Source organism: Conger conger, chromosome 2 (assembly GCF_963514075.1).
Source record: "Conger conger chromosome 2, fConCon1.1, whole genome shotgun sequence".
NCBI lineage: Eukaryota > Metazoa > Chordata > Actinopteri > Anguilliformes > Congridae > Conger > Conger conger.
In genome coordinates this window covers 14304325-14328471 of record NC_083761.1, presented here as the reverse complement: position 1 = coordinate 14328471, position 24147 = coordinate 14304325, and the positions used below count along the sequence as shown (strand labels likewise).

At 37.9% G+C, this 24147-nt stretch overlaps 1 protein-coding gene across 1 annotated transcript in view; it reads left to right on the top strand.

Annotated features, from left to right (window-relative positions):
- Window positions 1-21154: 21154 nt before the first annotated feature.
- pcdh15b (protocadherin-related 15b) overlaps window positions 21155-24147 on the top strand; it is a 158040-nt gene continuing 155047 nt past the window's right edge. The window contains exon 1 of the mRNA XM_061231247.1: window positions 21155-21243. The gene's annotated coding sequence lies outside the window, so the exon portion shown is untranslated. The remainder of the gene's footprint in view (window positions 21244-24147) is intronic.

Below are 24147 nucleotides of genomic sequence, written 5' to 3'. Positions count from 1 at the left end.
AAATACCCAGTGAGCAGCAGTTCTGTGGGCAGAAATGCGTTACCTAATGCACCTGTATATGCCTAATAAAATGCTCACTGGGAGTAGATTCTCCAATTAGCCTAACCGGCATGACTTCGGACTGTGGGAGGAAATCGGCGTACCCAGAGGAAAGCCACACAGACACAGGGAGAATGTGCAAACCCCACACATAAAGGCCTCGGCTGGGATTTAAACTCGGTACCTTCTTGCAGCGAGGCGACAGTGCCATTCACTGAGCCACCCCACATAAGTTCCAAATGAAAGACTGCTTTGTTTTCTTTGTATGAACACTCAGAGCTAATTATCATTGCTCTCCCAGTGTGTATCGCTTAGCTAGACCTCTGTGATAGGATTCACCATGCTGAAACCACTTTCCGCTCTGCACGTAATGTATTGTGCTCTTCATTCCTGACCTACATGCATGAATAGTTTACCCTGCAGTGGGTAATGGCACTCCCCACCAGGATAATGACATGTGAGATTGGATTTTAATATTATTTCTTGACTGAATTATGTTGATATAGTTAGAGTTCAAAGTTTTGTAGATATCAACCATTGACTGTATTGGGTTTTTCCAAACAACATATACACTTGCGGCAATAGTATTGTGCATTTATTATTATTATTATTATTATTATTATTATTATTATTATTATTATTATTATTATTTGTGCAGCATGTTTTTTTGTTTATTTCTTAATTGGTTAGTTTGCTATATACAGTAGATGCTAAATCTGTCCCTCATGAACATGCATGATATGATTGAAATGTCACAGTCCAATTAGCATATCATTTTTTCAGACTATAATTATTATTCTACATTCTCTCAGTGAATCAGCATTAATAGCAATGTTTTTCTGATAGCTTGATAGGTGTTCAATTCTCATCTGTTCTTGTCATGTAGTATGTTCCAAACATGTGGACAGCCTGTAGCCTAGTGGATTATTTATTTATTTTATATTGTGTTTCATACTTTCCCAAAGCAAAATGTACTGTAAAATTTAATATAAATCTATTTCATGGAGTAACTGCAATAATAGCAGTAACGTGCAGCATGGGTGGCTAACTGTATAGCTACATTATTAGATAATCAATACATCAATTGCGTCGTATAATTTAAAGTGTTTCTTTAGCAAACAACATACTTGTAATCCATGCTTCCCAGTTTAATTTTAATTTTTCCATTATATTTCTGTTCTCAAAAACAAATAATGAATTGTATAATGTTACAGTCAGTTGCAATGTCTATTGAACAACCCCAAATAAGTCTGGGTATTACATTTGGCGTAACTGCATTATTCATTAAACATTAGTTAAGCGAGGGAGAAGATTTTCAGTTTTAATTCAAGTCAAGGCCACATAACTCCCTCGGTAGCTGTATGTATTTGTTTAATAGATAATTAATTTGTTTAATGAATGCAGCGTGCTGAATGATTTCTTTTGGGTATACTATAAACAGCAACATCTTGATTCATTATCAGTAAGGTTCTCCACATTTTGCTAATCAGTAACAATTTACTGATTATCATCTAAACTGTAGTTCTAAATCCTACTTTATTTGAGGAGATGATTAACAGCAAGTCAACAGTGTCCTACAGCATATTCACTCAAATGATCTACACTTTACATTTGGTAATTTGTCACTCATTTGTCATTTCAGACTTAAATGGTAATTTAGGTTATTTTTATGTTATGATTATGATTATGTAAATGTTTCTGAGTCATAAAAAAAAAAAAAAACATAATTTTACCTAATTATTTATAATGAAGATATACGGATCTACCTAAAATAGAGAATACCAGAAAAATAAAGAATGGAAGATGCAATGGATTTTTGCTTTTATTATTATTGCCTTATACAGACGCCAGGAGATTGACCAAAGAGACAATTGAGCATTCTATAGTATATGTGATGTATGTGGGGCCAATTGTATTCTAAAACAACCTAATGCTCAAACCTGGGCAAATACAGTACAGAGAACAACAACTTGACTGATATCAACCATGCTCAGAAATCTCAAGTAAAGTTCAACATGTGTTCATGTGTTCCCAAGTGATATGCTAGGTTCTTTATTGAATTCTATACAGGGCAGTATTGTTTTGCAAATGAAAACGATGGTTAACCTTAACAATACATCCATTAGTATTCACATCACAAGTTATACTGTGGGCTTTTTTGAGCTTTTATTTGGGTTATTACAGAAAATGCCTCTGAAGAACAATGTATTTGTATGAATAACTAAAAAGTATCAGATGTGAAAATAAGTAAAAACAGAAAACAATAAAGCTAATTTAAATTGTTAAGGAGTGAGAGAAAACCTTTCAGCCAGTAGCTATGGAGTGTAAATGTTTTTGTGTGAGTGTTTTTGTTTTCTTTGATATTTCTTTACAAAAGAAGTCTGATTCTTCTGTACAACTACAAATGCAATTTACTCAAGCCTGTTTAGTTCTGTGGTTCTGCAGTATGCTGCAACACGCTGTGACACACAGCGGCACGCTGCTAGGAGGGGCACAATAGATGCACATAGAGATTTGGTAAACCCAGTTTGAATTGGTATTTATTAATGCAATTAAAAGATATGTGCAGACGCATTTAGAAAAAATCACCATTTACCCTTGTGGGATCCTGGCTAAAAAATAATAATAAACTAAAACAACAAAGTACAAATAAAGCAAAGCCAAACGAATGCCGTTTTGAGGCTTTTCATTTTTACTTTCTTCCACTTGCCTGTGGGTACAATCCGGAATCTCAGGCACCTTCTGGTGAAAAGGATTCTACTTCTTAGACATGTGAGAGAGAAGGTTGTATTAATACTTATTATTTGTATTCTTTCTTTGATGTGTTAATTTCTTAAATTTTGAAGTCTTAGTTTATTTTTCTCAGTAATTATTAATAGTATTCATTTTTGCACTGTAAATGTTTTTCAACATCACTTCCACTCCCCCTGCTGTAAGTAGCAAAAGAAAAGAAGCCCACTTATAAAACCTTAGGCTGATTGGGTAATGCAACCCAGGTGCCTCTTAACCGGTGGACATGTCCCCACATTACCCTGAATTCCTCTCCCAGACTGAGCGAGCACTGCCACATGGACCTACTGCAAAAAGTATTTTTCTATCCTTCGAATAAACACTGTCATGTAGGTTCGTACATGGTACGTGATAATGAAATGCCATACTGGGTTTTACGATTCAGTTTCTATACCTTGCATACTCTGACCAATGTAGTGTGCACTATGATATGCCTTTACTGTATGTCATTATGATGTACAGAGAGATTTGGTGAATATTCAATAGCATGAGAGTACAATCACAAAATAAAATTTCAGGGAAACAAGAGCATGAAATTGCTTTCATGCCAGATTGTGCATCCAACTAGATTGCACCATTTAGAACAGGAGTGCACAACTTCAATACTGGAGGGCCAGTGTGCGTGCTGGTTTTTGTTCCAACCAATTACCTTGGTTGTAGTTTCCTGACAGCTCTATAAACTAGGCTGCTTGAGCACAGTAAAATCTATACCCATACTTTCAGTCTGTGGGTGTAGCTGGTGCTTGTATGAATATCAGGTCAAGATATGATTGAGCTAATTAAATAAGAGCAGAAATTGGCAAAACCCTGTTGTTTGCTCCTGCTTTAGAATGAAGTGACATTGGAAAAAATAAGTATTTGCTCTCCTGCAGTGCTAATGTTTTTCTTTTCTTTCACTTTTGATCTCTCCTATTGTGTTTCCTGTTGGTAAATGGTGGTTTTAAGGGAAGGGGAAAAATATTTCCAGTTTTGTCTTTTCTCTGGGTTACAAAGTTATAGACTGCACCCCTGCATTCACGATGTTCACCGGTGGCACTAGTACAACACAATTGCAGTAGCTCCTTTTGTCTGGCTGATTTGGATTTAAGGTTTTAGAGATGTCGCATCCACAGTGACATCTGTGTCCGCTCATGTTCATTAAGACTGCCCCTGTATATCTATTAAGCCACTCCTGCCAGTTCAGGGTATGCAGCCGTGTGCTGCTCCTAAGGCAAAGACTAGGATGTGTGTGTACATGTACTGAAGAAGAAATAGATTACTGGAAGTCACAGGGGCTTGGAATGCAGCTTCTTTCACAGTCCCCTGAGAGGGAGCCCAGGTGGAGTGGAGTGGAAGTGGACAGTCTCCGGGGCAAGGAGAAGAGTTTCAGCTCTTCTGAGTGTGCACAGGACATTTTTTACATTAAACTTTGCCCTGGGATTTCACAAAATTCTTGAGTCAATGGAAATTTATTTATTTTGCATTGTAGTACCGAGACAACACAAGTACGGTACAAAGTAGAACACCTTTACAGATTGGGGACAATAGCACGGTTAACACTGACTGGCTTCTTTGGCTGGCTTGTCTAACGTGGTCATGCTGGGTGCTAGCGACGCTTCGGCCGCTAACAACAGACTGGAGCAGTACACAGGCCCATGTTCAACATGATGAGATCAATGGGGAACAACAGAGGAGCCTGTCCCTGCTGATGCCTTTCAGTGCCTTTCCTTCACATGCAGTCCCAGCCCTCTCCTCTTTAACCACACAGTAGTTACAACAATGCCAGTCCAGAAGTCTGTGATCAGGCTACTCCCTCTTAAATCCAGCTGTGTCCATATGAAAACACATCAGCATGAGCCGGTCTGCTAGGTGAGATAGATTCTGTAGAAACCGCTCCCAGTAGTCGACTCCCGGACCACACACGGTTCTGCGGAGACATAAAAACATTTCTTGGGCTGAATAAATTCAGTGAAAATCTTGACAGTTTTCAAAGGGCTGTTGTTTTTAAAACCAAATATGTAGACTGTCTTACTTAACCCTAGAATTCACAATATATTGAATACCCCTAGAACGCATGACATGGGTCCATATGGAACTGTATTAATTTTCTATGGAATTTGATGCATAGCTGAGGCTCTCTTTGTTAACGCCTTTTAATTAATTCATTTACTCATTTGATATTCAAGGTATTCATTAATTATCTTGTTTTTGATGATCACAAGTAATCATTTATTTTTCCTTTTTTTAGGTTTTGAATAAAAATCTTTTTTGTATTACTACCCCATATTTGACATTATGGGCCTTTATATTAAGTCATATCTTTGGCAGTAAAGCAGGGAAAGCCTGCAATGTGTAGTTTGACAATTTTCTGCCTACTTTCAGATTATAAACTCCGATTTTCATAATACTGCTCAGACTAAAAGTTATGTAATTCAAAAATGGTACATGCTACATTTTTGACTTCATCTATTTGACTTCAATTTGCTTGTGGCTGTTCTTAACCTAAATGTCTACTATTCTTAGAAGTTTAGAACCTGAAGTGGTACTGATGTAGTAAACCATCAAATATTGAAGTGGCAGGATTTAGAATTTTTATATCACTATAACTTTTTGTCTGAGCTGTATTATGAAAATCAGAAAATGAAAAGAGGTAGAAATTGTGTCAGAGTGCCTCAGAAGGACAGATCCATTGAGGCTAATAGTTTGCATGTGCTCTATTGAATATGTAAAGAACATGTACACAAAGTTTTAGCAAAATTGGAGTGGTCACCCCCCCCCACACTTCACAGGATGACCTCACTCACTACAGTAGTGAGTTTTAAAAACTTTTAGCACATTTATTCTCGCGTTTGTAGTGACTGCAGCATCGCACTGTGTGCACAGTGTGTGCACTGTTTTAGGTTCTGGTTGCCAGCTTTTTGTGCTGAGAACTTGAAGTTTCTAGTTTTTTAAGGAGTTGGGTGATAAAGAAAGCGCACTTCTTTTCTAATGACCTCTCCAGAGATGTGATCCAATAGTGAGATGTGCAAGATTTCAGAATGACTGCCACTGCTGTATTGCAACAGAGAGGGCACTGCAGTGGACAAACTATTAATTAAAGAAGACAAATGGGGTTCCTAGAATGTCTTGCAAGCTAGATGAATTTAATAGAGATACGCTTGACCAAGGATCATCCATCTCTGTTCGGCATAGCTGTTTAATATGTATGACAACAAAAGTTTAATTATTTTACTACTATCTGCACAACATTTCCCCAACCCCACAACTCACACACACTTTCTTACACACACCCATATAACTTTTTCAGAGTAAATAGCTTGGCATTCACCAGCAAGAAGACTTGCAGTTGCAGTTGTGGGAAGATGCCCCATTGTAACTTACTTAAAGGCTACTTTATTTTCTTGAGTTTACTTTACCACACACACACACACACACACACACACACACACACAAGGAAAGAGCTAAGGAAAGAGTTGTGAGTTTAATGAGTATTTTTTACAGTAGATTTTAAGTCCGCTAGCAGTCATGATAAAAGCTACAGGCCTTATGACAAACACAGCCATTGCATTCGTTAAGACTGATTAATGATAATGTTACTTTTTGAAGAAATTTACATTAAAGTAAGCTGATATGGAATGTTACATTTCATGTGATATATTGAAATAATTTCAATGAAGTTTCATCATTATAGAAAATAGTTTTCTTTCTTTGTGTCTCTTTTTGTTAACAGAGATACTGTCTTTATGTAATAGACTGCTGGAACAGTGCTATTTATCCCTCTGGAAAACAAAGTGAAAACAGATTTGCCCCAAAAGAGATTAAGTGTGTTGTGAATTCTGAAGCAATAATTCATGCCTTGCACATAATGGTGCTGTTTGACATTTTAAAACAGATTGTCTATGTGTTCAGCCAGCGATGACGCTAGCCTGGGGCCCCTCAGTGCCACAAGAGGATGCACAATTAGCACCATCACAAAGGGCCAAAAATCTAAAAGACTCAAAAGACTAGACCGAGCTGCTGGTGCTATGGTCCACGCTCAGAAATTGTACCCTCTGTCAGGGAGAAAGAGGGCACGTTTCCTTTATTCAAAACGCAAAGGAAACGTGTAGTTTTGTCTCCGAAAAAGGCGTGTAGCGGACTGTGAGGTGAGGCGATGCGTTGTGACTGAGAGCAGCAAGGGGGCGCGATCACGCTGGGACGAGAGGTCAAGGGCGCTTCATTGTGATTCCGCTGTCAGCCCCATCACTCTGATTATACACGCCACCCTCCCCCCAACCCCTGGAAGAAATCTCAGGTGCAGCTTAGGTCAAGGAATACACCTGCCATGACTTTCTTTTCAAGGTTCAATTCCCTTAGAAATTTCTCCAAAGCAGCTCCATGTTCCTCATGCTCATACCTTAATGTGATTGTGTTTTTTCTTTCCGTGCATCTTAATGAAAGCTGAGTCTGTAATTTTAGCTATGTTGCGATGGCTTTGCCGTGCGCTATATTTATTGTTTTCATTGTCATTGCTCGGAACTGACCTCAAAATCTATTTCTGTTTTTAACACCTTGGGCCCATGTGTATTAACATATTGGGGCTGGATTTTGAATGATTCATAGATATGCTAATGTCTCTATCTGGAGAGGAACCTTCTGGAGCTCTGGTTCATCCATCAGGGTCTCTCAGGCACTGGTTCTCTCACAATGGGAGGCAGGACAGCACATGAAGGCATTGCCACCACTAGATTTTCATCTCTCTGGAGAGCTTAAAAATGGAGCAAATAGAAGAAACTATGCAACCAAAATTCTCAAGCCAAATAATTGGATAAGTGGATAACTACTGTGAGGTGTATTTTGTAGAAGGAAGCATGCCCTTTTTTCTACACATACTGTATATACAGCATAGTCCCTGAATATAAATGTTGCAAATGTGAAATGAATGATTAAATTGGAGACCATTTCAGGAGCTGCAAATTGCAGATCCACAGGGAAAGTAATTTACAAACGGACCACTACTGACGCAAGTGTTAGAACACATGCAAAAAAGTAGCCTTTTCATTATTGCAAATGATTAGCCATGGCCTAGCAACACTGAAAATAACTATGACTTATATTACAACAACATAAACAACATTTTTATGCCCTATTACTAATTTATGACTGGTTTTGGAATATCCAACTGTATGTGTTGACTGTTGACATGGGGCGACATGGCTCAGGCAGTAAGAGCAGTCGTCTGGCAGTCGGTGGGTTGCCGTTGTTCGATCCCCCACCCGGCTGTGTCGAAGTGTCCCTGAGCAAGACACCTAACCCCTGAATGCTCATGACGAGCTGCTCGGTGCCTTGCATGGCAGCCAATCGGCGTGAGTGTGTGAGTGTGTGTATGAATGGGTGAATGAGAAGCATCAATTGTACAATGCCAACCATTTACCATTTACAGTTGATTAGACTAAGCAGGAGACAATCTTCCCCTGGAGCAATGCAGGGTTAAGGGCCTTGCTCTTATTGTGCCTGCACCGGGATTAGAACCACCAACCTTGCTTGTCCCAGTCATTCACCTCACCGCTACTGGCCGCCCCCAAGTGACAAGTCACAATCATTATAGCATCCACTGTGAATTTGGGACTGGTACGCAAATCCACTGGAACACACTCTCAGCAATTCTCTGCGCTGTGCAGCCATTGCTGGAGGATTGTTCTGTATATCAACAGCAGCAGATCACAGTCTCTGTTTGCCTCATTGACAACCTTCCCATGCACACAATAAAAGGTCCCGTGTCAATTCAATCCAATAGGGACCATATGTACTCCGTAAAAGATGATTTAAACTGAACATTTTACTGTGCACCTTTTCACTACTGTGGCCAAGTATGTCACCTGAGATGACTTCCAGCAACAGCTGCCATCGGCATATTCAGGACTGCATTGAAAGCCAGTGTTTTAGCTGGATAACTCTATCCAAAAGCCCTGTTCACTTATACCTGTGTGAACTATGTTTCATTAATGTTCTTAATTAAATTAGGTAGGCAAACCAGCTGTGAATTATATGAGGAAGAAAATTAGACAGCGATGGAAAAGGGGGAAAAATCAATAGCCTTCCAGCACTCTGATTTCAAAGCCTACAAGCCAGAGCAAACTAATAAGCTGGTAAAATGTGTCATTGGCTGATATAGACTGAGTAATATGTTGGTAAACTGTGATGTTAGAGTCCCATAACTCTTTTGACCTATCCTGCTGCCAAGCTTGCTGGCTAAGTGACTCATTTTTATTTTCATCTCCTTTGTATTGCCAAAACCTTAGCAAAACCTACGACGAATTGGTCGATCTCCTTTCTATCTATTTGGGAAATTTGGGGGTGTTCTCGGTAAAGGTGAGTGTTCCCCATAGATGTAGCACTGAAAATGATGTCTGAAGACTTAGTGTTTATTTGTTTCTGCCAGCACACCCTACCAGCACGTACCTCACTGCCAGTGCAGTTTTGTTTGTATCTGGAAATGATATCTGGTTACTTACAAAACTGATATCATCTTGGAAAGCCATTTCTGCCACTCAAGTTTTCTGAAATTTCCACACACAACAGTCTCTACAGTTTGTAGGGAATGGCGTGAAAAACAAAAAACATCCAGTGAGCAGAAGTTCTGTGGGCAAAAACGCCTTGTTAATGAGAGAGGTCAGAGGAGAAGGGCCAGACTGGTCGAAGCTGACAGGAAGGTGACAGTAACGCAAATAACCACACATTACAACAGTGGTATGCAGAAGAGCATCTCTGAACATGCAACTTCAGTTTGAATTTCATTTTTGGGTGAACTGCCCCTCTAAAGCTTCATCTGCAGTACTGTGGATCATGTATAATAAAATTCTAAGTAATCTAAACAAATTTAGAATTAGGGAATTTGAATTTCAGTGTATGTGTATTGAAAAGGAGCTTGACTTAGAGCATTTACATCAGAAATAGCATTGGCCATCAACTACTAATTGAGAATTACAATTCTAAACAATATTTTCAGAGAAAATAAGTGTAATCACAGCAGACACAAGCCGTCTATCAACAATAACCTTGACACTCCACATGACACATGGCTCCATTACATATCAATTTATATTTACTTTTGATTGTATTCAGATAAAAGTTATAATTAAGTGCTTAACATATCATTTAGCAGTGGTATGTGAGATATATCATGAAGGAGTCACTATAAGCAAGGAGTCACTGTAAGCAGATAACTATGAGCATCCCTGCTTTTGTGTCCCAATACTTGTCTTTTGTGTCTTTTGTGTGTAAATCCCTGAATTCAGCATCAGGGCCACCAGACAAAAGCATGGATAGTAAATGTTCAGAAACCTTTGACTGATGCGAACTAGCACTATTTTCTGCAGTTGAAGTGTTATTTCTGTAAGTTCCAGTAATAGACACATTCCTAGTGATGTTTTTCTTAAGCCAGTGAATCATGGAAATATGGATGCCCCCTTTTTGAAGTCTGTAGGACGAACATAACTCCACCCATATTATTCTTTGGGTTCAGATGTGGTGTCTGAGAAGGCCTTGACACATGTATAACATCAGTGTTATGCTACATGTCTCAAGCCACTGGGTGAATACTCTGTGGACAGCTTCATTGTTACCTTGGAAGACATCCTTCTGTCAGAATGAAATGCTTTCACGTGGTGAAGATCTGCCAAGTGCATTAAGTAACGGTTGACATCTTAACAATGTCAGTTTCTGTTCATTACCTGTATGTAGCTCAAAATGAATGCCTATTCTATTAGGGGAAAAAAATCTCAATTTAATAATACTCCTCCCATCACATTGGGAACATTCAAAATTGATCTAATTCTTGCCCTAATAATAAGACACAGAATTTCTATTGAGCAGCCAGCATGTGCTAATTATTTTCTGAAATGAATATCTAGACCCACTGAATTTTGAGACAGACCAACGCAGATTTCTCTCCATGGCAACATCCTTTTCATGTCTTTGGCCTATAAAAAGAGGGAAGAATTTCCATGAACTATGTAATTCACAAAATACCAAGTGCATTAATTTCACTAAAGGTTCTATAAATTAATTAAAACTGTAACCTGAGTGGGAAAAATGTGATTTCAAGGGGTTGCAATAGGGTACCATAAGGACTCATTGAAGATGTTCCTAGTTTTCACATCACAGAGTGAACAGTTAAGACCAGTCCATTATTTCCATTGATTTGAGGAGCAGGGAGAATCTATCAGAAACCATGAACCCAAAACCATGAGCAGCTACTTTAAGATTTCTTGGGAACATTTAAGAAGCTTAGTTATTGATTCAACATATCCATTTTCTTTTGCTGATATTTCTTTCTAAGTAATATTTCAGTATATACTAATTCAATACAAATTACTCATATATTAAAATGTTTTCTCACAATTTGCATGATCTTTTAAGCTAGTCAGTTGGTAACCTTTATTTTAACGTGGAAATAAGATAGAGGGCAATAGTTCTCTTTGACACTGGTGCCCCGTGCAATGCAATGCAATAAAAACAAGAAATGCAAATGTGCACACTGCACACTATACAAGACGTTTTAAGGATCACAATTGCTTATGAAAGGACAAAAATGGACAGATCACAAAGAATAACATTTCCACAAACCCGTTACATGATTATAACACTTTTAAGTGTGTGGCAGTTTGATATTAGAGATTTAATAATATCAATTGAAACCAAACCATTCCAACTAAAATTCACTTCAGGAATTCCAACTAAAAGGTGCAAAAAAGACTAAGGCTGATTTACCTAGCTCAGAAGAAACTGCCGGTATTCTGAGCTTTTGCCACTCTTGTGATCTTGTTGCGTATCCAGATGTCTTCAATAAAAATGAATAATCGGAATAACCACAATGAATAAAGTCAAGTGACATAGATTGGTTGTTTACCCATTAGAACTCTATAGATGAATAAAAAATAATGGTTTTTGCTTCTCACTGTAAGGGATGGCCAGCCAACCTGCTTGTATAGTTTGCAATGATGTGTCAAAAACTCATTGTTTGGAGGATTTCATGTAGAAGAAGCTGCATATATGTATAAAACATCACCATAATCCACAGTGGGTATACAGGTTGACTGAACAATTTGGTTTGAACTGGTGTGAAGCATGCCCTGTTTCTAGAGAAGAACCCTATAAATTAAAATTTTGCATTCCATTTAGCTTAAATTTAATTTTCTTCAGCTCCAGGAATTTTAAATGACAGTTTATCGTCTAGCAAGATCCCTAGATATTTATATGCAGGGACACACTTTTCCAACAGTGAATAAAAAAAAATCATATCAATAATTACTTAACTCGATATTCACACATTGATATATAAACAATTAAAACTATTAAGGACTGTGTTAGAGAATGTAGGCTAATTTATTCCCGGGTGAAAGTCTTTAGTATTTCCATATTTTAATTGCCGTTCGTTATGTCAATTACTAAACGGTTTGAACCCAGCGGGGTGCCGTTTCATGCCTTAGAAATGGCCATGAATGTCTCTGGATTATAATATTACTGATAGTGATAATGATAGGAAAATGATGTTTCAAGAAAAGTCTCTGCAGTGTCCATTCATTCAAATATATTACTGAAGAATGGTTCCTTTCCTAATCATCTACTGATCATTATATTCACACAGTGGGGAGACGACAGCCCTGTAGCACTTCCATTTTGTCATTCTTAAATAATCACATTTTTATAAGTAAATAACCTTGCGGACTCATTTACATAATTCCATGTAGACTTTTAATGTTTCTTGCCTGGGCAGACATCAGAATATCCAGAATAACATATGTACACTCAGTGAGCACTGTATTAGGTATTAGACTTATTTTTTATACTTAATAAGTCTTCTGCTGCTGTAGCCCAGCCACTTATAGGTTGGTGCTTTGGGTGGTCAGAGATACTCTTCTGCATACCACTATTGTAATGTGTGGTTATTTTGTGCTACTGTCACCTTACTGTCAGCTTTGAGTAGTCTGGCCATTCGCCTCTGACCTCTCTCATTAACAAGGCGTTTCTGCCCACAGAACTGCCGCTCACTGGATTTTGTTTAGTTTTTTTGCACCATTCTTTGAAAACTCTAGAGACTAGTGTGCGTGAAAATTCCAGGAGATCATCAGTTTCTGAGATACTCAAACCACCCTGTCTGGCACCAACAATCATTCCATGGCCAAAGTCACTTAGATCACATTTCTTTCCCATTCTGATGGTTGATGTGAACATTAACTGAAGATAACCACGTGAATAAATAGGTCTACAGGTGTTCCTGTAAAAGTGAGTGTATGTTCAAAATGGTTTATATCAAGGATAACATGTAGCTATGCAAATTATGTTGTAATGCATGTTTTTTAATAGCCTTAGCTGGGTGTTTTAGAGTGCGCCCTGTACATGATAAATCCCCAGTTGGATTACACAGTTAACCAAACCAGGACTCCAAACTCAATTTATTATTCCATCCGTCTCTATGTAAATGGTATTCTACGGTTAGCTTACTTTTTATAATATATCTAATATGCTTAATATGTGCCATTTGTCTCATCAAACTAAATTACATCTGTATTGTTTCTGTTGAATGGGAAATCTAAAACCCGGTTTCTGAATAAAAGGCCAGATCCCTTGTTGAATAGAAAACCTCTTTTGTCTTCTTCTCTTAATTTGACAAAAGCAAAGATGGATATGTATTGCTTGACTTTGAATAATGAAAGATGTTTAAGAAAATTCCCTTTGTGATTCTAATTTGAAGAAAAAAAGAAACCGTGTGCCTTTGTGCAATGCATCCATATATCACATTAATTGTGTATTGTTATTTCGGCATATTTATTTCTGAACTTGTATTGTTAAATATGATGACTGAAATGATTAAAAATACATGTATTTGACAGGTTATACATACTGTAATGCATATGTGTATATTGTATATGCATTTGTTCAGGAGTATTTAATTCTGCGGGATACATGTATTTACTTGTTTTGTTTTTTTTAAAGCTAGTACAAATGACCTACACGTGTACCTTATTATAATTCTTCCCAAATAATGTATTCAGTAGTGCTGTGACAACACCCAGGACAGAGCAATGCAAGAAGTTATTGAGGGCTGTATAATTTAAATAACCACAAGAAAAGACCACATCTACTGGCTGATTTTTCTTCTAGTCTGTCAAATCTTTATTGCTTGTCTGTGTGCTGTGTTCTATTACACTATCTCTTGGGGTGCAGGGGGTGTACATACAGAAACGGGAAATAGTAAAAGCTAATACTCGTGAGAAATTGCCATTGAGATAAATTTGGAATTCAAATAAGATTTTCAGATATATTCATTACATTTCTTTTTGCCTTATATGAACCTGGTGCTGAAAGTCTGTGCATTCCCATGTATGTGTGTGTGTGTGTCAGGGGTGCATGTAAGTGTGCACACACCCTCTTGAAAGCCTATTCCTGGATTCAATCAAAACTACCCAGTCCTGTGAAAGTGCAATTCAAAGAGAAAACAAAATCCTCCCAGACTGAAGGGAAAATGAACTTTGCTTTGTTGAGTAGTAGAGGGGCAGCTGTGATTGAATACTGGGCAAGATGTCAAAGATATGACCCAGGGAAGCTATCCGTTCTCAATGATTCTGGTCATTGTGGTGGCTAACATGAGATCTTCCATGGCATTTGGTGTACATTTGTCCTTGATGCAACACTCGCAATCACTGCAATCACTTACCTCAGTTGGCTTTGAATAGAAGCTGCATGGACAGGCTTCATAGCTGTGTTCTTATCACAATTACACAATTACAGAACATGCTACAGCGAGATCAAGATCAGTTATACTTGATTATATATCAGTTATAATATTTGCAGTGGAAAGTTAACCCCAAAGTAAAATGTGTATGAAAAGGGCTTTGTTGATCGGTAGCCCAATTCAGCCTTTTCTTTTAAAACTTTTAGGGCCGGTTTCATAGTCACAGATTAAGCGTAGTCCTGGACTGGATTGAGTGTAGAATCTCCGTTCAACATTGAATTTAGTCTTGCACTAGGCGTATTATGTCTATGAAACTGTCCCCGCGATAAAATTAGTCATTTCTCCTATGAGTCTACAAATGCAAATGAGCACACTTTCATGCTGAAATGACTAAATCAGGTCAGTAGGGAGAAAAAAACAAAGGCGCACAGTTTATCAAAAACAGATGTGTCGTGTAAATCATTTATTCAGGATAATTAAATAATTACTGCCAGTCATTGCAGTAAATAAGCATATGCTGCAAAATGGATATTTATGGTGTTTTTGAAAGGTATGTCAGTAACGTCAGTAATAAGGTGATGGCAATATAAATTATTCCCTTTTACAATGATTTGTGCCAGTTTTGTGGACGTGGCTGAAAAGGACAGATTCCCACTCTTACAGAAATACACCAACTCTGATCCAAACTTCAAACAAGTTTCTCTCAGTGTGGATTAAAAATACTGCTTAGAACTGCAAGACATGAAGAATGAAGAACTAGTTAATATGTGAACAAAGTGGAACGATTGAATTTTATCCCCTCGTAACTTTTCCAATCACACCTGACTGGCCAATCTTGACGGTCCTTAAGCCCTGTTCTTCTTTCTATAAGCCATGAAATCCACATAAGAAATGTGTTATTGACAGAGATTATCATGGTGACATGGAGTATGATATTTATCAAAAACAACTCCGCTGACACTGGGGATTTTTATTTTGAATCTACCTCGGTCTTGGCCTTGAAGACTGATCTAATGCAAAAGATTATTTATCTTGATTTATTTATCTATCTGTCTACTTAATGTGTTTTGTTTGTTCGGTTTAGTTTTTGTTCATGTATTTTGTTTCCTTATTTCTTTGTTTATTTTTGTAAAGACAATGCATTGCCATGTATCTAGTCAATTAGTTATCATGACCTATATGATTCAATGTGGGGTGCAGTGTAAGGTGATGGTGAGCATGAGAAGCCAATTCTTTCTTTCTTTTTTCTTGTGAAAATAGTTATACTCTCGACCAAAGTAGAGAGTTTGCTACTCAACTGATGTTAGTCTATTACAATGTTGGCCCATAGTCCACACAATTTCCTTAGCCATTGTGGTTATGATGAAATTGGCCCTGTGTGAACTACTAGCGTTGGCTTGCATTGGCTTGAACAAAATGGTAAATGGTAAATGCCAGGCATTTATATAGCGCCTTTATCCAAAGCGCTGTACAATTGATGCTCTCCATTCACCCATTCATACACACACTCACACACCGATGGCGATTGGCTGCCATGCAAGGTCCCGAGCAGCTCGTCAGGAGCATTTGGGGGTTGGGTGTCTTGCTCAGGGACACTTCGACACAGCCCAGGGGGGGGATCGAACCGGCAACCCTCCGACTGCCAGACGACTGCTCTTACTGCCTGAGCCATGTCGCCCCATCCATCCAAATGGATGCCTCCAGGGATTTCTTCTGGTCCAGTGATAAAATCTCACATTGGACCCCACCACACCAGGCCGCCCTATCACTACACAATTACAGCACAACCTTTTGTCAGTCAGGGCCTTTGGAATCACTCCACCTGCAACTGCCAACTCTCCCTCACCCCCACCCTGCCATGACACAAAACATGAACAATGATCTGTCAGAAGCTTACTTTGATAAGAGGTTGTTGTAGAATAGTCCAACAATTAGTCGCGTGCTATTTAATCTAAGAACTAACTTGGCAGATTTGTCTGGAGCATTGCTGCCCATGTTGTATCATTCATGTTGGTCGTTAAGGTTACCAATGGGCACTGATTAAAAATGGCCAATTTGGGTTCCATTACTGTGCAATTCCTACCCAGATGAGTGATAAATGGGAAATTAATGAACGAACAACTCTTAAGAGACATATCTATTTGCAAGCTTGATTAGAAGGCCAGAAAGGGTAACTACTGTTGGAGGGGAACACACCGCATCCCTTCCATTCATTGAAAACAATCAAAGGAAAATAATCATTTATCATTTATCCGAAGACACAATCACACAAATTGCAAGGAAAGGCAAACACAAATTGCACGGATGCCATACCTGAAATGGCATCTCTGCCCCAAAACCATTACTTGAAAGCTCATTTGCCATAATACACTGCAATGTACCTACAGTATGCAATGTGCATGTACAAAGAGGTCCATGCCCATCCCCACTGAAGGGGTGTTTAACTTATTTTACTGTCTTCTGTTTGTCCATGATGCTGCAGATGTGACCTTCCAAAAGCGAACTAATTTGACATTGTGTTTGAGCACAGCCATTTTAGAGTAGTGATTACATCAAAGCTGTTACAATTCAATAACAAATCCAAGGCTTCTCTTGTGTTACTTGTGTTTTTTTATATTGATTTAATCTTGAAATGAAGCACACACAAAACAACGTAATTTTATATTTTAACGCCGCAATAAATGTGTTATTGTTTAGTACAGCCACTGCACATTAATTGAATCACCTACACATTCTTCTTGTAAATATCTTCACACCCAGTTGCAGTAAAACAATTACATTGTTATTCTAATTCTAAGGACCTGTACTAATATACTGTAGACTCGAAGGGTTCAGAGTTATTACAGCTTAGAGCATATCACACTCCTATTGGAAAGCTTTTGTATAAATTAATTTCGAGGTAATATAAAAGAGTAACGATCCAAAATGATTTAGTGAGGTTGCTTCTTCAGAAACGTATGTATCTGCTGTTATCTCGCCTTAAAGTCTCACACGTTTAAAAATGTTATGGTTTCCTCAGGGTTTCCTTTCCTCCAATGTTCAGTGTGATACTGCTTCAAGTTTATAAATAATTTAACAGTGTATAGGTTCAGCACTCCATTTGGTTGCTAGATGAAATGATGAAGCAAAATAATTTACACATCTACGAATTATATAACAGCAAACAACAAAGTCAACATGACCCAGAACGCAGAATATTTAGCCATCAAGTTAAAGGAAATTACAGATGGGCCAGTGACTAATGCATTACAACCCACCATATGGATGGCTATTTAACCGTTTCATTACAGTATATAGGCTACTATGTACTGCTGTCAATGCATCTGAACCATTGTAAATGATCTTGTAATGTCTTCAACGATGAATTTGATTTGTATACATTCTATCAGAAAAGCAGGCAGTAATAATTGTACTTGTGCACTTGTAAAAACAGTAACTTATTTTAGCCCAGCCTGTCAGGAAAAGGAGACAATTGAAACAATATGACATTATTCCAAACAGATTTCTCTCCCGCTGCCAGATATCACTTCAGCAACCATCTCATCATCTCAAATAGCGTTCAAGAGGCATTTCTCAGAAATGTTGCAAATTTCCAAACGGTATGCAGCATTTTACAGAGCAAGTTGAATATTTTTGTAATTTTCCTGATTCTGTATTGAGTGAACATCTTACCAATTATCTGTCCATGCAAAGATTCATTTCAGAAAAACATACTGAACCTGTAGTGTAGTGGTTAAGGTAAATGACTGGGACACGCAAAGTCGTGGTTCTAATCCCGATGTAGCCACAATAAGATCCGCGCAGCCATTTGGCCCTTGAGCAAGACCCTTCACCCTGCATTGCTCCAGGGGAGGACTGTCTCCTGCTTAGTCTAATCAACTGTACGTCGCTCTGGATAAGAGCGTCAGCCAAATGCCAGTATTATATAATGTAACCTGATTTCTCCCAATCAAGGTTTGCGCAATAACCTTATAATTTTTACTCCTTTGTATTAATTCTACCCCCTAAAAAGGGATAGACATCCAAAACTTTACAAAACTACTTACACAAATATTGAGAATATTGAAGGGGTTATTTGTCCACTCCATGTACTGTAGTTTCACAGGCTTGTGAAAAACAGCAATCCCTTTGTTTGTTCTCCCTTTTCCATAAATAGCTAGCAGGCTGGCAAAGTCACTTTCTTTGGTGCCATACAGCATATGTAGCAATGAAAATCTTGCAAACTAACTACGGTAAGCAATCCTGGTCTGTGTTGCCCACGGACACTTAGACTCTTGTGGATTGCGCTATTCCGTGTACTCACCTGAATGTTTGCTTCTTGTATTTTGAATGTGTTTATTTTAGAGCTCTGTACTAAGTCAGCTTGCATACAGTATCTGAAACACAAAGGTCCAAAAGTCTGAGACCACATTGAAAATCTGGGATGTAATTTTCATGTAATCCTGGAAATGTTTTTTGAAATGTTACATGAAAGCATTTACAAGAACGACTTGAAGACCAAAGAAGAGCAAGGAGCACAATCCACAATCACCATACCTCAACCCCATTGAATATTTATGGGGGCACTTGAAGACTGACAAAAAGCAAGCATTCAGTAGCATCACAAGATGCTCTTTGGAACATTTTCAAATAATGCTGGGATAACATGGATCATCAGGTTTTTCACAAATTTGTGGAGTTGATGCCAGATAAAAGCAAAAGGTGGAATAAGATTCAATGTAATCCACTCAAACTCAAAGTTTGTAATGCATTTTCACATGTGGTCTCAGACTATTGGAGCCCACTGTAGATACAGTACATAACCACTTATGTTGGTAACCACGAGTGGTAATAACAGAAGCACCATATGCACAGCGTTTCAGAACCAGGTTAAAGCAGCATATGAGCATTCTTTGAATGCAAGTCAAATGTGTGACTACTCATAGTTTTACAGCATGTTATCTCTGTGGGAGCAGTATAGCAATATCAGGCTACTTTCCCTGATTGCATAGGCAGTATCACTGTTTTATGATACTCATGTTACTTACTTTTTCATGATTAAAAATGAGAATCATGCCAGACTGCAACCAAGCTGAAATAATTTAAAACATTTTTTTTCATGTTAGAAATTGAATGCACGTAATAGACATTTTTTTTATAGGAAGTACATTTGTTCTGCTGGTGAACTTGAAAAGGAGAACCTCATGATCCTAAAATAGTTGCTTTTACCTGTCTGTAAATAGAAAGCTGCTCCTAATCTCTTCCAGCATTAGGACTACAGTCCTTACGAGTGACTGCACTCACAGGCGTGAACTGTGACGTGGTCTTAAGTAAAGATTTTGCCCTTGCTTTTTCACTCGACTAAAGTGACGGAATTTACTTCTGCCATCTCAGATTTTTCTTGTTGCAAAGCTCTTAAAGGGACTTTGGTTGGAATCGGTTCATAACCCTTTTAACTTGAAATATTTGCATATTTCTGCCAAGAAGGTGACATTCCAGTACATTCGGTTTATAAGAACTTTTCAACAAACCAATGATAACTAAAATCTCAGGAGAACATGAATAACTGATTAGGCCTAATTGCATTCAACAAATATGAGCCTTGTCAGAGAAGAATGCTGGAACTGTGGGGGTCAGTAACGTTCTGTTCCATCACATGCTCATTTTTTAAAATACAAAGACACGCCATCTTAAAAGTATTTTCCCAAATGTTCACTGTGTTGACCAGAATCAAGGCCAGTGTGCAACTTGCTGCAGTACAGTACTTTTTGGGGGATTTTTGTGGGTGGATTTATTTTTGGCAATGGATTAAAAACATTCATTTTCAATCCCTGAATTAAACTAGTGTTTCAGTGTGTGTTCTGTTTCTGGATTGAAACAGGAGGCATCATTGTGTTTGATGGCCAATTGCTGGAGTTTCCGAATACAGAGGCTTAACAGGGTTTAAATTAATCCTATTCAGTGAACATATGGACTGATAGCACTCCCTGCTGTAATGCTGACCAGCAGGATAAGTCTGGACTTGGAGCAGCAGGTTTTCCCTTTTACTATCAAATTGATGTGGACTAACAAAGGAAGTGATCCCACTAAATTGCATGCTTACCGTGGCTATTACATTATTTGATTTATTATGAATAAAGTTCAAGGTTATTGCTTATCACCAGTATTTGAAATGTCCTGGTGCAAGAAAATTTGAATGGCATATGCACAGGCGTGTGTGGATTTGCGAAGTCATTAGAATACCAAGCCTTTCCCCACGCGGCACTATACGCTATTCCTCATAGATCGCCTTGATTCAGAATTTATATATATATATATATATATATATATATACACACACACAAAGATTTACCCAGGCTCTCTCACTGCCTACAGCCATTACATTAGCTGCCTTCCTACCAAACGATACTTGGATGCGTTTTTTCCTTTTGGTTTTTGAGAAAGAAAGACATACAGAGGAATGCAAAAGGCGCTTTTATTTGAGTACAGTTCTGCGTTAATTGAGGCGAGATATGTGTAAGATGAGTGCAGGCCTTTCAGTTGCTGTCTGAATTCAGCTGCAGAGGGAAAACCACTTCCTTGTACTGACTTCCCAAGCCAGTCTGAAATAAGACGCCGAAGACAGAGGGCAGCAGAGCTCCTGGTGTACAGATTCTATCTAGGTGATGCGTTTCATACTTACAAGCAGTTTGTGTCTGAGACTATCTGGTGAGGATTTACATGGCTTTGGAGCGAATATGGTAAGACTTATTTCTCTTGTATGTACGTGCGAAATGTCTTGTTAATGAACTTGTAGTTTGTATTTTAGAAACGCGGTGCCTGAAATTGTTAAGTGTTTAGATTACCTGAAAAAAAATATTGCTTTTCATTAATTACCGGATAGGCTATTGCGGCTAATGTGCACTCATATATGTTGGATCAAATGAGAACCTTTAATCGCGTTTGTGATTATTTATTCTAATGTTGTATTTCCTCGTGCTTTTATGTTGCAAGTGTTATGTCTCATGCATGCACTTGCTTCATTTAACGAGTTAATGATAGCCTATAGGCTACCTTAGGACTAGCAATGCGATACTCAAGCCCCAACACACATGTGCAGCTTGAATTCTCAATATTCTCATGATTTTGATGCGATATGTGCAATTTGGACCCATATAATTATTTCCCGAAATTGTACTCTTCTCTTTGGTAGAGAATGCAACGCATCTCCGCATACTCCAGACAGGATTACCCAATGGTTTATCCAATTACCTTGAATATACTCAACAATCTGTTGCCTAAGTTGGTAAAGTAATTGGGTGCTTTTTATACCGCTACGTGCACTCCGGGAAAGGTTATGTGTAGCGGTAACGTGGTGGCGAAGTTCTTCTTACGTTTGTTAATATAATTCCCAATACTCTTGCCACTGACCTACCTTCGCAAACGCCTCTACGCTGACCGTATTTTTTGGATTCAGTCCAACTGTGGCAAGGTGCTACATTTATGTACAGTAGGCTACATGGTGTTTACTAACAAAGCATGAAAACACTTGAATATAGTTCGTTCTTGCAAACACCGATGTAGTTTCTTATAATTATTTATATCCTACAAACTATAGTCGTATGGTAGGCTACATTATAACGCCTGTTTTATTTCTACGTCGTCGTATGCAGTAGTAAGCTATCGTTATTCAATGAAAACATTCTCTGGTATTTTCTATCCAGGCAGTTTATAAATGGTAGCTACATGGCCATTTCAGCTTTGAAGATTTTGCCCATGTATTCCCCCAGTTGCATGTAGTACATGCTTATTTTCTACAAAATCTGTAGACATTTTATTATATAATATAGTCCCACTATTAACTGATTGAGCTATGCAGGTTTTGATGTGACGCATGTTAAAGAAGCTTACTTTAAGACTATTATGCTTATCTTAATTCGGTTAGTCATTCATCAGTCATTAAAAATATATGGCCGAAATTAAATGTGACTGTGTTTCAGATGAGCACCTTACTGTTCTGAAAACAGTATTAATTTGGATTTAATCAAAGTTAAGTGTCTCCTTTTTAAATTGGTGTTACAACTGATGCCTAAACCTGTCTGTCAAATTAAAACTTGGTAATGTCCGACCTTAAAACAGCATTAGAGATTCAAGGTGTTAAAAGTTGTTGACTATATTGTTGTACACATAAAAAACTTATTCTAGATGTTACTCATTTATTTAAAGTTACAAGCATAGTAAAGTATTGCTTTGGCACACATTTATGCAGTACCATAGAGTGATTTCATTGACACCCTATCCAGTTCAGTTCCTATCAATTCAATGTCATGTCTGATGCTTTTTACAGGGACACTTTATGGGAAAATGGGGGAAACTGGAAAGATAGGAAAAGACCTGGCCTGAATCCCACGAAACCAGTAACTGAGGCTAAAAATCTCACCAATGGGAAATAAAGAAAACATGAAGAGTGTCAAAAAATAGATGAATAAAAAACTGGCTGGTTTGAAGAGATCTCAGGAGGAATCCAGCTTAGAAAGGGACCCCATCACTGGCCAGCCAGCCCTGTGTCAGTAGTTGAAGCTGGGCTAAATGGTAATGGGAAACTAATGGGGAATCTATAGGAGGAAGGGTCATAGTTGTTAAACAGATTATAGGGTATTAGACACGCTGATAAAACAGACAATCCAAGCAGAGAACTGTATATTAATTGGCAGGTCAGACTACACTTCTAGGGTCCTGGTGGCTTCGTGATATAATCTTGAACCAGGAGAGAATTGATGCTGGAGTAATCTTTGGAGAATGAAGGAAAGGAGTAGAATGCGCTGTATTTGGGAAACACCTTTACACTCAAAAAGCAAATGCTAATTCTTCCCTGGCTATTGTCTGAAGTCCAGTATAGTTCTGTCTGAAATTATAATCATTATATTCTTCTGCTGACTGTTGCTTTCTAGTGATGAAATTCCTTTCTTTTCCTTGTAAAAATGGCAATACACTGGAAAAATGCAGTAAGGTTAACAGATGCAGGACTGTAAAGGCATGCTTTAAATGTTGTCAGTGTAGTAAAATTGGTGCGCTTTCAGTCTTTTTAGATTTTAGATGTAAGCACTTTGTGTGTTAAAGTCAAATCAGTTTCCTGGAACAATGTGGACTCTGACAAACTAATAGATAGATATTTATTTTACATTGTTTTGAAATCTCCCCATGACTACCCAAAGCTGTGTGAATATGCTTTTGAATATGTTTTTAAATCATTTTGTATCTTGCCTCAGCCTTTCAGGTCATGAATGTAGACCCTTAGAAATCAGTATCATACAGACAGACCACATTGGATGATCAATTGAAACAGTTCATTTTCAATTGCTCACAAAAAAGTTTTTAATCAAGAGAGAGAGACTGTGCTTTGTCTAAATTACTTATATTTATATACTTATATTTACTTATATGGTATTTTCTCTATACATGAGAGTTCAGGGCCAAGTGCATTATGAGTGATAATACATTATTTCATTTTCTGTTTGTTAACTGTTGCAGTGAAATCATATATACTGTACATACAATAATTACAATGTAAGATATGTATCTCTAGATGTATTCACTGCAGTTTAAAAAAATCTATTTATATTCTAACCATAGTACATATTCTTGTATTCTAAATTAGCTTTCAT